This window comes from Micrasema longulum, unplaced genomic scaffold (genome assembly GCF_059751315.1).
Source record: "Micrasema longulum isolate JH-2025_06_02 unplaced genomic scaffold, ASM5975131v1 h1tg001496l, whole genome shotgun sequence".
Lineage (NCBI taxonomy): Eukaryota > Metazoa > Arthropoda > Insecta > Trichoptera > Brachycentridae > Micrasema > Micrasema longulum.
The window spans coordinates 280298-297634 of record NW_028278680.1 but is presented as its reverse complement, the minus strand read 5'-3'; the positions used below and the strand labels follow the sequence as shown (position 1 = coordinate 297634).

Below are 17337 nucleotides of genomic sequence, written 5' to 3'. Positions count from 1 at the left end.
AGATTTACCAAACCTAAGTCATGGTCACTGAAACACTAATTTCTAAAGCATAATAATAACCAGAAATATTTTGTTATTTAATTATTTATTTTCGAACATTGTCCGTTTATATAATTTATAGGGATAAATATTAAAATATTAGAAGAACTTAAAACATAAAAAATAATAAAAGAAGCATTGGCAAATATAAAGTAAGAGTAATTATTTTTTAGAATTTTATTTTTTTAAGTGACGACATTTTGATTGATATAATGGCCACACTGATGATTAAACGTCAAATTTATGGTGTATAAAACTGCTGCAAAAACGGAAATAAAACTAATACGGTTTGGTCAATTCAACTTAATTAAGTGTTATATGTAATAAGCTTAGAGTATATAAGGTAATAATGTTGTAAATGAAATTCATCAAGTTTGATATCACTTGTTCATATTTTTTGACGTTTAATCATCGGTGTGGCCATTATGTGAAGCAATGTCTCGTCACTTAAAATTCTGCAAATTAATCACTCTCTAGAGAGTAGTGATTCCCAAGGTCTATGACAACCTGCAAGGGGTCTACGTCAGCGAAAAAAAAATTTGGGGTTCCAAGATATGAAAATGGGGGTCCGCGATAGTGGATCTCAACATACACTGATATCTTATAATATAAAGACATGTACATTATTTATAAAAGTAGGTACCTATGAAGTAAAAAAATTATACGTTATACGTTAATTATATACGTTTATAAAATTGTGTAAGTTGAGGATGTAGGCAATATAGCGAGGAAATTTTTAGTTTCCTTTACATCGTCATACCTAGTGGAAAGGTGGTTCAGCGCTGTTACCAGTCTCCTAACGAAAAAAAGAAACAGACTGGACATCATTAGCCGAGGAGATTTAAGATTATACCTGACAAAATTGACGCTAAATGTTGATAATTTATTATTCAAGCATCAGGTTCATCCTTCCCACTATAAACATTTACTTAAGCTAGGGTTTCCTAGGACATCGGTGCCCGTATCTTAACGGCCGTAGTGAACAGTGGTGCGGTGGACTGCCGTTTTAACGGTGACTAGAGTGTGGTTTCCTAGGAAAACAGTGTTAAACGGTGTTGATAACACCGTTGTCATAGGAAACCACTCTCTCGGCACCGTTACGACGGCTATCCACCGCATCACCGTTCACTACGGCCGTTAAGATACGGGCACCGCTGTCCTAGGAAACCCTAGCTTTATTGTTTAGTTTATTTTATGTTACGTTTATTTTATATAACAGATACAAAATTTTATTTTGAGTAATTTTAATTTAAATTCAATTAATAAATGTATAAAAGTTTTTAACACTAAACTTCACTACAGTCAGAAATTTATGAAAAATCAATATCAGGTAAGTATATAGGGGGTCTACCAAAAACCGAAAAACATGGCAAGGGGTCTACGACACAAAAAAGTTTGGGAACATCTGCTTTAGAGGGTAGAGAAGAATCAAAATACCACCCCTGGACTATTTATTTAGTGCTCGTTTAAATCGTTGTGAACTTAAACCACTTTTCTCGAATGAAATCAAATCGAACGCATTTATCTCCATGAATTGTGGCACTAAAGTAGATTTTTTTTACACTATAGATATTTACAATTAGCGAGTCTATCGTTTTGCTTTTTTGATAAATTTTTCCTTATGGGAGCTAGGACCATTAAAAAACCCATAAAAGCGCCCAGTTTTATCTGCCGTCTTCGGACGTACGATATACAAATATGATAACAATTTGGAAAAACGAAAAAGTAAAAAAAAAACTATTCTGATACTCTTTCTAAAAAGAAAACAAGCAAATCGGTTATGTTTGAAGGAGCGGAAAACGGGACAGTGAAACATCGATTTTGTCGATTTTAGTTAGGCATAATAAGTCCGACGTGCAGTTGTCTTTTTCCCACTGTATCGGAGAGCATTTGCGAGAGAGTGACATGTTTAAATACCCATTCATTAAAATTGTCTGGCCATACGGTGAATTTACAAACGAACAAACAAAAAAACATCACGCCCTTTCCTAGTAAGGGTAGGTAGAGAGGATAGTACGCCACATCACTCTGTCTTTGCATACAGATCTCGTTTGCTCTACAACTACTAATGCACGCGTGCCGATTATTCCGACTTTTGACATGCCGTTCTTCAAGTATTTGTTGGATTCGGTCATGCCATGTCTTTACCGGTCTTCCTCGATTTCTGCGGCCTTCAACATTCACATCGTAAATCTTTTTAGCCGTTCTTTCGCTGGCCATTTACTCAGTTTTTACGGTTTTAACGGTTTTATTTATTTTGTCGATAATGCTTATCTCCGCCTTACATAATGTAGGTACGGACATTTCGTCGTCCAGCTTTCAAAAAAGCGTATCTTTAATTTGTCCATTTTTGAGACGACTTTATAAGAATTTGTTCGAAAAATTTAAAAAGAATTTTAAAAGAATCTTCGGTATGCCCATTTATTCCATAAATATAACTGATTTTTTATAACATATTCATAACTCGATTTTGACAAAAAACGAGATACGCCTGTTTGAAATATGGACGACGATGTGAACCTATAAGTATTTATTTTTAAAAAGATAAATTATTACGGATAATTTATACAGCGCCATTTTCAAAATATAATACCGGCATAGTTATTCTATGAGTATTCATTTAATCATAACTTAAAATTTGCAATTTAAGTAAGAAAAAATATTTTGTCATCACATGCTACGGATTCATTCAAATGATTTATTAGTTCAATGTCTCTGTGTACCTAGTAGGGGAGCGCGGGGGAAGTGGAGCCTACTAAGGGAAAATGTTGATAAAAACCACAATTGTTTACTTTAAGTTAAACCTGGTTTATTTTACTATCTTTTCATTACAGTTTAAATCAAACACAGCCATGCATTAAGGTACAATAAAGATTTAATATAAAAAAGTCAATCGCTCCTTTTACCCCATACTTGCGAGTAATGAGAGCCCATATAGAAAATGGGAGCTATAATTTTTACTTCTCCCAAAAATAAAATTACACTTTATTACAAAGAACTATTTGTAATACAAATAAAAAATCAACCATTTATTTAATTAGTAAAAACGGATATGATGTCCAATTACAAAGTATAAAAAAAACATACAAAAATATTTAAGGAAATATATACATAAACATGTTGAAAATATAAACATTTTAAGATTTTAATATTCAAACTATTTAAACAAAACAAAGCGATAAATATAAAAAAAATGCTATTATTAAAGGAATTATTATTAGTAAAGGAATCGTTAAACGAAAATAAAACTTGACCCTTTAAGGACCCAAACAAAAAGCACAAATATGAAAATCTGGACTATCTTCTCCAGAACATTCTTTATGGGTCCAATTTCCGCAACTTCTGCATCGGTACCACAGCTCCCATTACCCGCTGCTATCATCATTAAAAGTAAAAACACAAATATCTTATTCGACTTTGAATCACAATTTGACGAATGGCATTTGAAAGGAGACAAATCTAAGAACATAATAAGCATAAACATAATACAATAAGAAAATATCTTCACCCTAGCCTGGACGCTGGCAATTGGCAGTTTTTTTATAAACTCGGACCGAAAAACTACGAGTAACAACCGTCTCTGGTGACTCAACGCAGGGCCCTAACGGCTATGCGGATGAGGCGAACTTTTACGATGGTTGACAGAAACGGCAGAGTGCTTAAGGTCACCCGAATGTGCATAGGTTTCGTACAATCGCCATCGCTCCGATTACCCGCTCGCTCTCATTACCCCGCGCTCCCGTAGTGCCCAGTACCTACATAAATTATAACATATGTGTATTCAATTCACATGGTCAATAGTCAGTTTGAATCCGACAAATTTCGCCTGAGGCATTTTTCAAAATTTAACGGCGCTAACGGGCATGTATGTGTAAGTGGAATAAGTGGAATAAAAAAACTGGATTTCTTAGTAAACACGCTGTGACGTGACAGAAGGGTAATGTAGAACTTGAACTAGATAATTATATGTTTCCTAGTACATAATGTGAGATGAATACAAAAGGTGGAACATCTTTTTTGCGCACGAAAATCAGGTTTTGAGACTAAGGAATGGATACAAACCTGAAAATATTACAAGTACGTTGAATGTATTTGCTTGTTCGTTTGCGGAGTAGTGATAAACGCGTTCGGCTACCGCGCTTATGATCTCAAGTTCGAGTTCTCGCAAGGTAGACATGAAATATTTCATCATCATCCCCTTTCCGCACCTATTGGTGCATATGGCACTGCATTGGTTACCAGTCCAGGGACTATGAAATATTCTAGTGTAAAAAAACCTTTTGAAGTGTATATTTAACGTCAACCATGTCAGGAATCGAACCCGGGATCTCTTGCATGGAAGGTAAACGCGCTGACCCCTACACCACGAGGCCGATCGATGAAATATTTATTAGAAAAAAATATTCTTACGTACATAGAAAGATTGCTGAGAAATATGTCTCATACGCAAAGTATAACATAGGGTGTTCATTAAACCCTGTCTTATCCGAAACCACGATGATCAGTATGAGCAAGAAGACATATTGGCACATTAGATTATTTTTTTAGAACGAATAAAATTTAAAAAAATAAAATGTCAAAAAAAGCTAATGGCTGCTTACTTCTGCAGGGGATACACGAGGAAGGGGGAGGGGGAAGTCTGATACTGCGCCGCGCTCCCCTCACTTCTCCCCTGCAGAAGTAAGCAACAGTATTTTTTAAAATATTTTATTTTGAAATATTTTCTTGGTTCTAAATATTTTTTTAAATATGCTAATATGTCTTCTTGCCCATACTGATCATCGTGGTTTCGGATGTTACAGGGTTTAAAGAACACCTGTCTATAATAATTTCAAATTTCTCTCTATCTGTGCCATATCAGGTCTCCCCGACGTTGGCGATCACTCTAGAGTAGGCATTCCGGTCCTGCGCCAACTGGAACAGCGCCTCAACCCCGCGCACTCCCGTCCAGTCGCGGATGTTTCTCAGCCAGGACATCTGTCGCCTTCCAACCCCACGCTTTCCCTCGATCTTTCCCATCATAATAAGCTGTAGAAGCGAATATTTGCTTCCGCGCATGGTATGGCCCAGATATGCGAGTTTTCTCTGTTTTATTGAGGACAGTAGTTCTTTTTCGGCACTGGCTCGTCTCAACACCTCCACGTTGGTCACTAAATCTGTCCACGGGATTTTCAGCATTCTCCGGTGAAGCCACATTTCAAAAGCCTCTAATCGGTTCGTGGAGTTCACCTTGAGAGTCCATGTTTCAACCCCGTAGAGCAGTATTGACCACACGTAGCACAAATTTACAAAACTTTAAAAAATCACAGCGCTATACAATATTAAAAAATATATTTATTCTTTAATTTTGGCTTAGTTTTAGTCTATTTCTTGTAAATGTATTAAAACTACTGATAAAACCTACTGATAAATATAATTTTCATTTTAACTGATCAAGTTCGGTACGCCAGAAGGTACCTTATGTATTTTTTTCTGTTTTTTAGTTTTCAAAAGTTTTAATAAATATTTCAGTAAATACACATAGAAAAAAAACTGCATCATTTAGAACGGTAATTTATTATTGTAAAGTTATACCAAAAAAATTCAATTTGTGGATTGAAGTCTTGAGATGAAGTCTTATTTCAGCTCTGCTAAACATTTTGGAAAATTACAAATGGTTTCTTCCGCCATCTGACTACCGAGTTTATTCTATAAGAATTTTACTAAGCGGTGTTTGTAGAACAACAAACGTTTTCTGTTCGTTTCATAAAGTTCCGCCGTTTTCCTCATTGTCAGACAAAGCCGCCTGAATTTAGTTTCCGATCATTTCCTGGGATAACATGCTTATCTGGCGGATGCTGCGCTGATACTCGGAACTTACTTTCCTACCCACATATCGTCCGATCCATTTCCATCCGAAAATTATAAATCTACAATTTTTACAAGAATGTATTTTTTATATGCAACAAATTATTAAAATATGATTCAAAAGATAAATTCTTGAATCTATATTAAATGGTTGCAAAGATATGATATCTATTCATTGTGCGAATCCGTTACACGTCGAATCGAACCCTAAGCAAATTAGCAGAATATAACAAAACGAGAATCAATTGAAACCTATTAATTTTGTGTACTTACGTACTAGTTATTTACTAAATAAAATCGACGGTAAAAACAGCAAGAAAAGAAAGCAAACATTTCAGAGAATCACTTAATTACTCCCGGGCCCGGGGACATAGCTGTCGATAAAACTACTAACCAGCGGCCCCTGTTATAGTTTTAATAAAATTTTAATACATGTAATTCAAATATATTTTCATTATAAAACTTCATAAAATTATGTAATTTTCACCGGCTTTAATTTTATACATTAAAATAAAACTTAAATTCATACAACTGTTATTAGTTTATAGTTAAATTATTTTAATTTAAACTCTTTTATTTCCATGATTATATAAAATCATGATTTAAAACCCCTGCTTGCACTTGTATATAACATAGAAATTTGTTTAGTCTCCCACCAGTCTGACGATGTCGGTCACGACGAAACCCGGTCACTGGTAAAAATTTATAAATAAAAGTGGAATAAAATTATATACTTATTTTTATTATTATAATTATGGTGGCCTCCGTGGTGTAGTGGTCAAGACGCTTGACTCGCACAGGAAAGGTTACGGGTTCGATTCCCGGTGAGAACACAAAAAAAAAAAAGAGTTATTTTTCTCAAGCCCCGGTGTTCTGTAATGTAATTCACTACTGTACTTGGTTGGGCCTCCTGGCCTGATGTGCAAAAATAAATAAATAATAAATTAAAATGCAGTTCCACCAAGAAACGTCGGTAGAAAAACCCAATCTATTATTTGAAAGCGTTTGATAACCTCCATTACAGTTGATTTTTTGCAAATTTAAAATTATTTTTTTAAAAAAAATATTTGCGTTCTCATGATTTACCCAAATATTTCATTTTTTGGGCCATTTTCAACGAGTTGTAAATAACTCACTATTAGAAAATGGGAGTCAAGTTGGAGTAGAGTGGAATTTGAACCACGGACCTCTGTTCCGTGAGCCCGAGACACTAGCCACGGAACAACAACCCGATTTTTATATATAACCGAGAATAATGTAATCGTTTATCCTAAACAAAGGTTTTATTTTCCACGAAAAAGTCAAATTAGCAATAAATTGAATATAAAATAAATGGCTTTTTTTAAAACCCGACCAATCTAGGTGTTTAGAAGAAGATTATGAATACGAAAACAAATATTCGGAAAAATACGGATTTAGAAGAAATCATTAATATAAAGTGAAAAGAAATATAAGCTCAATGGAAAAAATAATAACAATATAATAATGTCATAAACAGATCTTTTGTTTATTTTAGACATTTTCTCCAAATGATATACTTTACTTTAATTAAAGAAATATTTTATTTAAATCCCTTAAAAAAATAAAGTACGAATATAACAACAACAAAGCGTTAAATCAATAGGGTGGATTACAATATTTGAGTTTGTCAAAATGTTTGTAGACAAAAGACTGGATTTCACCCCCTTGGGAGCCATTAAGATTAACAAATTACAACAATGGTGGAGAATACTTTAGAAAGGGAATATGGAAGTCTAGGCATTTACAGGGCTTATGACCTGTCATTGGCAAGAAGAAGTTTAAAAATTGTAAAATTGTTTTCAGGCGTTGCCTAGTATGTGAAATAGTTCAGTCAGATGAATCTCTTCACAACAATTAAGGTTTCAGCTCTTTAACTTCACTAAAATTAACAAATGGTGGAATTGAAGAGATATGGATGTTCAAACATAGGCAAAATGGTGAATGTTACACAGTGTGTAAAGTGGCCACTTAAACCAGCTAATGACAGGTCATAAGCCCTGTAAATGCCTAGACTTCCATATTCCCTTTTTAAGGTATTCTCCATCCCTGCTGTAATTTGTCAATAGGGTGGACCTCAAAATATTTTTCTTTGCAGTCTCAATCCTGAGGATTGGTTTACAGCAAAGTCCTGCATCTCGTCCTCTGATGTGCTCTACTTTCTGCAGCCCTTTTCAGTTTAACACACGAGGCAAAGTTCAAGTTCTCGCACACTTGTTCTAAATACTCCCGTCGCGTCGGGCGCGCCGTCAGTGATTTGCCCCCTCAGCCATTTCCTCTATTATGTCATGCAGGAGACCCTCATGGCGCATAATGAGGCCGATCCATTGGGCTCGCGTCTCTGAGATGGTTTTATTCAGCCACCTCTCTTCGTTATTCTACTGATAACTTCGCCATTAGTGATGTGATCTATCCAGGAAATTCCTAAATTCTTCCGTAACACCACATCCCAAAGGCCTCTTGTCTTTTTTAATCTCTTTCGCTAAGGCACCATGTCTCACAGACGTACATCAATATGCTCCATACATGTACGTGTCTTGTCAGGTTGCTTGTGAAAATATTAACATTGGTATAGTGTTTATATTCATTGAAACATGTTTTTTATTATATTTACTAAGAAACAATAACAGATTACAAATAAAATATACATACATATAATATATACGCAAATACAGTTACAAAACATAAGATTATAGGGAAAATAATCCTATTGTGACTTTTACCTTTCAAAAGGCATTTTAGTTATACCACTGCGCTGGTTCATAAAAAACAAGAGATAAGGAATTTTTTTAGGAATGAGGATGTTTAGAAGTTGGTTATTTGACGATCAAACTAAGCCAAAAAATAACAAATAATTTTATGTATCGCATCATCAGCACTATGATTTTTTTAAGTTTCGTAATTTTGAAATTACTCCGCATGTGACGTCACAGGTTCTGCTGATTGGTGAGCTGGCTTCTAAAAAAAGTGGAAATATATCACAACACTCTATCATTGGTTGATTCTTAAGAACTTGTGACGTAGTTCATTTTAATTGAAATCATTTTAAATATTTTTTTCGTACGTTTTCGAAAAACTACGCCGTACAATTAAACATATTTTTTTACCGCGTGTAAGAAATCATTTTTTCATACAATTCAGATGAAAGAAATATAAACAACACAGTACCTTCGTTATAATAACATAATATTATAAGCAATAACCATGGCAACAATTATTAGAAGCATAAAATTTACGTTGTAATTCTTAATAACAATATTTTTAAAGCAATGACGAAGTTTTTGTACTCGTAGACATGAATTATTAATATACAAATAAAATAAAAATGCTTCATTACCTTGTTAAGTGACGTCAGAGACCACTTAAACAAAACTCTAGGACGAACACAAACTGGTTTACTTACGCCAATTATCGATTATTGATTTTATACGAACAATAATAAACAATATTTCTACCACCTGTTCTTTTTAATGCAAACATTTCAACTTACATATTACTATCCACACTTGTGTAACATCATATTAAACTCGGAAAACTTAGCAGTCGCTACAACTACGACAAGAAAACTTATTTATGCGAGAATTTTGTTAGTAAATAAAAGTACTCATTACTTATTTAGGTACAATCTTAATCATATAATGTATTATCTTATATCAAACCTCAATTCAAAGTCGTGTCAAGACGCTGTTACTAAGTTCATTTAAATTATATTTACAAATATATATTATATTATACCGTCAATGCAACCGTTATAATGTTGTAGGTTATCACATGCGCAAATTTAATATTTTTCCTTTTTTTCGGTAGATTGGTGGTGAATTGCCTTGCAATCCGGAAATATCGTTTGGTTGTAGTTTTTCCGATTAACATAATGTATGTCTTAGATTTTAACGAAGCGATATGTCATAAGCCACAAAATCATTTATTGTGTTTCTTAAGTGAAGTTTCATTCTATTTCTTATTCACGAACTAAGATTATACATATTATTTTTTAAAAAATACATTAAAAATATTATTATCCATGAAGAAATGTAGTTTTTTGCTCTCTTGTAAAATTTGGTATTTGTGGCTAATGCCATAAATATTAGGATTGCCAAGAGGATATTTAATATTTGTCATTATTTTTCAAATATATTTGTGGATACTATAAATGGTTTTCTTTTATATGATGACTGTTTTTTGTATTACCGCTAAAATCCCAGATAAATAAAATTGAATAAGAGCCAGTTGAATATAAAAGTAGAGTTAAAAAATACTAATCTTGCTAGGTAAGGTAACACAAACTCTTTGCTAGAATGAATCTTGCTGAAACTTTTGGATGTAGGTTCTGCAGTGCTGATGATGAAACACCAACAGATTCCATGGAAATCCCTTCAATCAGAACAACTTCCCAAAGAGAACTCATCGCTTTAGTTTGTTTTTGTCCAACAGACCATTTTTAACGAAATTTAGTTACGTGTACAGGAGTTTTAAGAACGCCTTTATATATAAAATTTAAATGAATGGTATATATGTTTTTAATTGTTGAAGGGTTTTTTAAACTAATTTTGTCTTAAGTTGTAGTCATTATTTATGCCTGTTTCGTAAAAAAAAACTTTAAAGCTCTATTTCTGCAGATTTGTGTTTTGGTTTGTTGGACAAAAATGAACTGAAACGACGAACTAGTGACGCCACGCGCGGAGTAATGAAAAGATCGCAAAACTTTAAAAAAATCGTAGCGATGAATTATCATTATAATTTCCGTGTTAATATCGTATTAACGATACATAAAATAAAATTTTTTGGCCTGGTTTGATGGTCTATTAAAAAAAATAATCACAAAACTTCCTTATTAGTCCTAAGACGTGTTTGAAAGCTGTTTGTAATAAAAAATGCGATTAAAAACATTTTATCGAACCCGGAACTTCAAGCGCGCTAAGTAAATACGTCAAACATTACACTACGAGGCAGACTTATCATTACTAGATTTTCTTTTCCACGATTTTCCAGGCATTTTAAAGTTAATGGACTTAATAATTCATTATTGTTTTTTTCAGTTAAGTGCATCATGTGGGCAGCAACGTAAATGATCCGAGTAAATATATTTATACAGATACGGTACACCAACAGTCATGTTTTTTAATGCCAGCGATATTTGGCACTTCAGTTTATTTGTTCTGCGTAATTATTTGCACACCTAGAAGATATGAACTCAATAATATTTGCATTAAAAGTAATATTTGAACAGTTGAAATAATGAAAACCAAAATATTGTAGAAAATAAAATTTTCCAATAAAAATCGATTTAAGTTGAAAAACTTATTTTTATGGAATGAAGATTATTGTTGGTAGAGGAGTTGATATAGTCACTTGCATGATAATATCGCGTGTCCAAAAAATTAAAAAAAAAAAAATTTTACTATTACATTGATTTTGTATCTAACTCGCGCTAAAGTCTACGTGTGCGGCTGGTTTAACCCTTCAATGCCCAATTTTTCTAATTCTAACAAAAACATTTAATGTATGTTTTTTGATGAAACTGGGAAAAATAATGAAAAAAAAAACGTTAAATTTTTAAGGTTAAATTTCATATTTTAGTTTATGTGGACAATATGCTACATCGGGAATTCAAAGGTTAAAAAACACAAGAATGTAAGGAAAACAAGAAGTAACGACTCTTATGAACATATTTTTATATAATAATGAAAGTTGCGGAAACAATTATAACTTCAAATCTTAAAATAAAACAAAGAAATCACCCTTTGAACTTTAGCTAAATTACACTTTTGACAGAATACTTACAACTGACTGTTTGTTTACAATAAAACCGCATAATTTTGGGAGTTTAGAAGTGACTTTTAACTTATTTAAATAAGTTTCGGTTTTTGCCGAAACTACAACAGAAGCCGAAATACGGTTTCGCCTGAAAATCTTGTTTCGGTCGGTCACTTTTAATTTTTAAACTCCCTGGGGTGTTAAATCCGGTTCTTGTTTACCAAAAAATATAAAATTCAAAATATTGTTGATTAGCTTCTCAAGATTATCAACTGATGGAAAAACAAAATAATTTGTATTTTTTTAAAACGGTGCAATCTTAGTTCAATAAATGTGATTCAAGTTATGGTTGGGCGAAGTTACTTATTTGGGAAACAGTATGCATATACATGAACGTATATTATTACATTAAATAATCCAATAAAAACAGGAACATCTAAGAAGTCATGAGATGAATAAAAACACAAAGAAATTAAATAACAAAGGAGAAATACACAAGCTTTGTTTTTTAATAACTAAATTATCTTTCGTAAATAAACTACTAGAAGTATTAGAATTAGTTATTCTGGTCAAGAAGATGAGAATGAATTACGTGTTCTATTGGATTCGTTTATACATAACTATACATGTTATACACGAGTAGCATTATATTATAATTATATAATTGTTATTCAGATCAGAGACGGCTATAATAATAATGAAAATACGTGTTGCACGATAATAATAAAAGCTAGCTAGTAACAAGATTTAAGTTTTATATTTAATGTATTAAGGCTCAGTTGGCCCAAAAAATAAATTAAAGGCAGGATTACAATGTGTATTGTGGAGTGTGTGTTGGGAGCTCTCTGGCGCATATCGCTTCTGTGTATTTTATATGGTCAGAATTACATTGCTTTTGTGTGGTGGGTCGTGGCTCGTGGCGCTCCACGATGCTGTCCCGATTTTTAATCTGCGCCAGAGTGATGGAGGGGGGTTATGGCGCGTCACAACACACCTCAACAGTTTATATTTCTAGAAACTTGAGGCTTATTCTGTCACAATTTAGTTGCGTAAGTTCGTTCGTTCGTCATATATCGTATTTCGCTCTCGTTTCCTTCCATACGATACGAATTAATTTACGAAACGAATTGCGTACAGAATAAGGCCACTGTTCAAAGCTAACCAAGCTAAGCAAATACGATAAATGATCAGTGAAAACGACAGGAGAGCCCTCAACACACCACACCACTCAAGAACACGACATAATAATGTAATCCTACCTTAACTCACCATCACGACAGACCACACCTCAACATAACACAACTCGACGGTGAAATCCTATTTATATAATTGTTGAGTTTTCGTCAAAATGGGTTGAACAAAAAAGTACGTAATAACACCACAAATATTTAACATGAAACTTTTCAAACTGTTTTTTTGGGTTCGACCGGGCCTTTTTGTACAATGGAAAGATAACAGAGCTATCTTCAATTGTCCATAAAGAAAAAAAAAATTCTCTGTGAAAAATGGAATAAATGTATCAAATATATATTTTTGAACGCTTTCAATAGAATAAATAATCAAATATATTTTGAAACGTGTTCAATTACAGGTCTCTGATGATGGTACTTCAAATTTCCATACAAATATACACATAATCGCACAAAAAATCGTTTTTATTTTGCAGACCATAGAAATTAGCCTTGTTACCATCCCACTGTAATCGGAGCCCTGCCCTGATCCTGAGTGGGATAATCTACCCCTAAAACTATAAAAAAGCATTTAAAATACCATCAAAGTAATTGGTTTGCATATGTTCTACGTTTAATTTAATCACAAAAATAATACGAGTGCTATTGTAATTTTCAACAACTGGTATAAAAAATTATATACTTGTTTAGAAATTAAAAAGTCTTTTTTCCTAGAAAAGTGTTTGGAAAAACCTCGCCTACGCCAAAAAATAATTCAACTCATGAAATTAACAAAAACTTATCAAAGAATCATAGATATACATGAGGGTACAAAATCCATCTTTCTTTGTTCTTTACAAATCACAAAAACTGATACAATACTTAACTTCAACTTTTTTTTAAACTTCATTTTTTTATTATAATCAGTAAATATTTTATACGTAAGCAGTGACGACATAAGCATGATTATGTCAAGAAACAGTAGAGAAATAATAAATTTAATTTTATACATTCCAACTTTGCAATACTCAAGTAGAGGTTGCCATGTTTGCAACAACCCTGATAATTTAAAAGTCAAGTTCTTACAAATAAAGCCGTATTTTTGACTGAAAATGTTAAAATTATTTTAAAAATTGTGTTCTGAATAAGTTTCAATTAGTATCAAATTTTTTTTATTTTGGATTTTGCCGGGTTTGCAAGTAGTACCCTCATATAATTATCAGAAAAGTGAAGAATGAAACATATTGATTATAATTAAATCTTTAATGATTTAATGAAATAATAAGTAATGAAAATATAATATTTACATTTAAAAAAAAATCTGAAAATGAATTTCATGATTTGCATTCTTTTATTATTTTTGAGTGACATTTATCATACACGGGATGTATACGTACTTCAATTCGTTCCACTAGTAATAGTTCTACATTATATCTGTTCGTTCCTAGAAAGTAGCAATGAGAGGTAAAGAGGAGAGCCCTTAAAAACATTTTTTATACAAAATTTAATTGACTGAACGTGTTCAAAATTTAATTTACATAATTCGCACGTCAATGAAATACTTTTTTTAACCTTACAAAATTATTAAATTACTATTGAAATGTCACTATCTGAATATTTGGGTTTTTTCTTTCCTCTCCTTTCAATCACACTCTTACCCCCTCTTCTCCTCATAGTATAGTGAAGTTTCTTACTTGATTCAGTTTGTATTTCCTATAAAAAAATAACAATATGTTTTATTTTATGGTAAAATTAAAATGAAAAAGATTGTGTTATACCTGCAATATGTTCATATTTGCCATTTATTTTTTCAAATCGAACGGTTTAGGTAGGTAGAAAGAAATTGCCTTAAGGTATTACCCATCAGCATGTACATTGTACATAAATGAGATGTTTATTTATTAATTAAATCCGAATTACGTTTGTATGCATATTCACCAACATATTATGACTTTTAAAGCTGTGCCCGTGTTGAGCCATAAAATTAACAACAAAAAATTTAAAGTAAATTTAAATAATTCATAATTACATGTGATAAAATGTTTAAAAAAACGAATCAGGTATAAGAAATAACTTTAAATACTTTGATAATCATAATTAATGATTTAATATTTAAAATAACAATCCTATTAAAATATATAACATTAAAAACTAATATAATATGAATCATGCCTATGAAGTAACAAATATAAACCAATAAACAAAAAATAATATCATTAAAATTAATGGAATTTGTATATTATATAGCGCATTTTTTGTAAAAATCATCTCAAGGGCGATATATGTAATAGAATAGAAAAAAAAACTAAATAAGGAAGTTCAATATTTTTGTTTTCAATGTTTTTTTATATTATTTGTATTTTTAATAGACTATTAAACTAAACCATTAAAAAAAATATATATACATCGCATTATTAGCGCTATGTTTTTTTTTAAATTTTGTATTTCTGAAATAACTTTGCGCGTGACGTTAGAGCTTCTCTTCCGCTTATTCTAGATTCATTGGTCTATCGACGGCAAGCAAACCGGAAATCTTCCACAACTCTCCTACCATTGTTTGATTCATATGAACCAGTGACGTGGTTCAAAGTAGTTCGTTTTATTAAAAAAAAAATATTCTTTTTTTTCGTACATTTCAGGAAATTTTTCTGTACAATTTAATGCTCCAATTTTTACCACAAGCGAGAAAACATTTTATTTATTTATTTATTAACGGACATTGTCCATGTATACAATTTATAAGGTTTAAATATTACAATAAAGGAATAGTTTAAAACATTTTTTAAAAAAAGAAAAGAAGCATTGACAAACATAAGGGACATCGAGACAAGATCTGGACTATTTATTTAGTGCTCGTTTAAATCATTGTAAACCCAAACCAAAAAAGTCCAGATCTTGTCTTGAGTTAACAATACGACAAAGGCGGGTCATTTGAGAATTTAGGCCATAGTTTGTTCTATGCTGATCGATGAACAGTACTTCATTGTTTCTCAATCTACGAGTCGGAATATTGAATTTTACTTCACCAGTAATGATGGAACATCGATTATACCATTTAGTATGCCGAACATATATATGGAGTCAATATTAGTTCTACGTTTTTGTAGACTAGAAATATTAAACATTGACTCTATTTTAGCATAAGAATAATTATCTCTCTCTAGTCCGAGCATCCACGCTATTTTTCGAAGCAAGCGATGTTGGACTGATTCAATGTGATTTATGCGATTGACATAGAATGGAGACCAGACCACGGAGGCATATTCTAGAAGAGGGCGAACAGTTGAGCAATAAAGAGTTTTGATTGTACGGACATTAGTAAAATCAGTGGATATTCTGTTAATGACTCCAAGTGATTTTATTAATTTATTTACTGTATCATCTATATGCTCGTTGTATGTCAGTTTATAGTCCAAAACAACTCCTAAATCTCTGATGGACTTAACTACATCAATTTTGGAGTTTTCTAATAGGTACTCGAAGGAAATCGGTTGTTTTATTCTATGAAATGACATTATTTTGCATTTTTTAATATTTAGTTCTAATTTATTGACTTTTCACCATCGGTTAAAAGAGTTAATGTCTGATTAAAGAAGAAAGCAGTCTTGTAAAGTTTGAATTATTTTGAGAATTCTGTTGTCGTCCGCGAAGAGCCAAAAACGAGAGTAAGAGAATGAATTAGCAACATCATTAATAAACAAATTGAAAAGCAGGGGTGCCAAATGAGCACCCTGAGGTACACCCGATGTAACATCAATACTGGTTGATAAATAGTTATTTATCCGAACATGTTATGTCCTACCAGTTAGATACGAGTAAACAAATGAGAGTAATGGATCTCTTATTCCCAAGGCATGTAATTTATACATGAGAATTTTATGATCTACTTTGTCAAATGCCTTAGAAAAATCTGTATAAAGAACGTCAATCTGCTGACCATTTTCGAGTGCTTTGACAATAAACTGGGTATAATCTACCAGGTTAGAGGTGGTTGATCTGGCAGATCTAAATCAATGCTGCTCATCGATCAGTATATTCTTAAACATGGGCGTGATTTTGCTAGCAATTATAGCTTCAAACATTTTAGGGATTTTTTCCCGTAGGGCTGAAGTTCCTTATTGTTATTATATATGTAGAAAATATAAATTAAAGTTATCAATAATGCAGCAAAATAACGGTTTAAACTATGCATAATTAATAAAATAAGTTTGTATATAAAGAATTTAAATAAATAAAAACCCTCTCAAAAAGATTCTATACGAATGTAAATATTTGTTAATCTTAAATTAATTTATTTGCAGGTAGCTTAATTTCGGTCATGTTTAATTATCAACAAGGTCATCAAGTAGGTATTCAAAAATAGAACAAAATATCAAAATATATATAATAAATAAAATATGTATGTAAATAAAGAGTTTAAACAAAAAAAAACCTTCTCAAAATGATTCTTTATCTCGGTATGTAAATATTTGCGAATCTTAATGTAATTTATTTGCAGGTAGCTTAATTT

General features: G+C 32.0%; 1 protein-coding gene across 7 annotated transcripts in view; it reads right to left on the bottom strand.

The window, feature by feature from the left end:
• LOC148275169 (uncharacterized) overlaps positions 1 to 17337 on the bottom strand; it is a 166059-nt gene that overhangs the window by 4240 nt on the left and 144482 nt on the right. The window contains exon 1 of one of the 7 annotated variants that reach the window (XM_088236080.1): positions 14522 to 14548. The exons of the other annotated variants lie outside the window; for them this stretch is intronic. The gene's annotated coding sequence lies outside the window, so the exon portion shown is untranslated. Of the gene's footprint in view, positions 1 to 14521; positions 14549 to 17337 lie in introns of those variants that run through there. 7 annotated transcript variants of the gene reach the window in all.